The 1,113-nt window shown below is 41.2% G+C and overlaps 1 non-coding gene across 1 annotated transcript; it reads left to right on the top strand.

Moving 5' to 3' along the window:
* The first annotated feature begins 221 nt into the window (after positions 1 to 221).
* Positions 222 to 328, top strand: LOC120259771. Its single transcript, XR_005536322.1, has one exon. It is a non-coding gene; the product is annotated as a small nucleolar RNA R71 (small nucleolar RNA).
* The last annotated feature ends 785 nt before the right edge of the window (positions 329 to 1,113 follow it).

The following is a 1,113-nucleotide window of genomic DNA, read 5'->3' as shown; positions in this document are numbered from 1 at the left end:
GGGATGCCAAAGATGTGACTGCATCAATCTCATGAAGTCCGGCTACCTTCTTTCTGTCCCGTGTGTTCCACTGATAACTATTCATAGCCATTTCTTCGATGAGATGTTAGGCTTCTTCAGGGGTCTTGCTTCCTAAGGTACCTCCTGCTACAGCATTAAGTAACTACTTTGTGCTTTGGTTCAACCCACTATAGAAAGTCTGAATGATCGTCCACTAGGGGAACCGATGTTGAGGACATTTCCGCATGAGCTCCTTGAACCTATCCCATGTCTCAAAAAGAGACTCCAATTCCATTTGCGCAAAAGAAGATATTTCATTCTTAAGCTTTGCAGATTTTCCGGGTGGAAAATATCGGGCAAGAAAAACTTCTGCCATCTTCTCCCATGTAAGTGTAGCCATTGTTTTGCTCTTCTTTTCAAGGAAAATGGGAAGGCCCTCAACTTGATGGCATCATCCGTAACACCATTAATCTTGAGCATGTCGCACATTTCCAAGAAGTTCTCAATGTGATTGTTTGGATCCTCATCGGGCAAACCATTAAACTCTACAGACTACTAGAACATCTAGATGGAGCATGGCTTAAGCTCAAAATTCTGAGCTGTAATCCGTGGCCGCACAATACTAAATTACATGCCAAGAACTATGGGTCTAGCATAATCTAAGAGTATCCTCTGCTGCTCATTCTATTCTGTCATGTTATCAAACCCTTCACCTTCTATCTCAGCTTGATTTCACTGTTCTTGCACAGGTTCTTTTCCCCTTCTATGAATTCTTCATCCAATGTCCAAATCTCCTTCAACCAATGTCGAAGGGTTTCCTTGGATCATAACTTGGAGCTGCAACCAAAGAAAGAAAAAGTAAATCAGAACAATGGAAGAATAAGAAAGTGTGAAATAGAACAAGTGATGAATAGCTAAAATAGCAAAGTGCAAAATGCTTCCAAAATGCCTATTCCGCTGCAATGGCGCCAAAAGCTTTGACACACAACTTTGCTTGTGTGTACCACGAGTGCACAGGTTGTTGAAGTAATAAAGTACTCTGGTGAGTGGGTAGTCGTATCAATAGGGAATAGTGACAAGTATTGCTATTTAACTATAGTGAAGATGATTCAA

Source organism: Dioscorea cayenensis, chromosome 4 (genome assembly GCF_009730915.1).
Source record: "Dioscorea cayenensis subsp. rotundata cultivar TDr96_F1 chromosome 4, TDr96_F1_v2_PseudoChromosome.rev07_lg8_w22 25.fasta, whole genome shotgun sequence".
Classification (NCBI taxonomy): domain Eukaryota; kingdom Viridiplantae; phylum Streptophyta; class Magnoliopsida; order Dioscoreales; family Dioscoreaceae; genus Dioscorea; species Dioscorea cayenensis.
The sequence above is the reverse complement of the archived record's forward strand: the minus strand, read 5'-3'. Positions and strand labels throughout refer to the sequence as shown.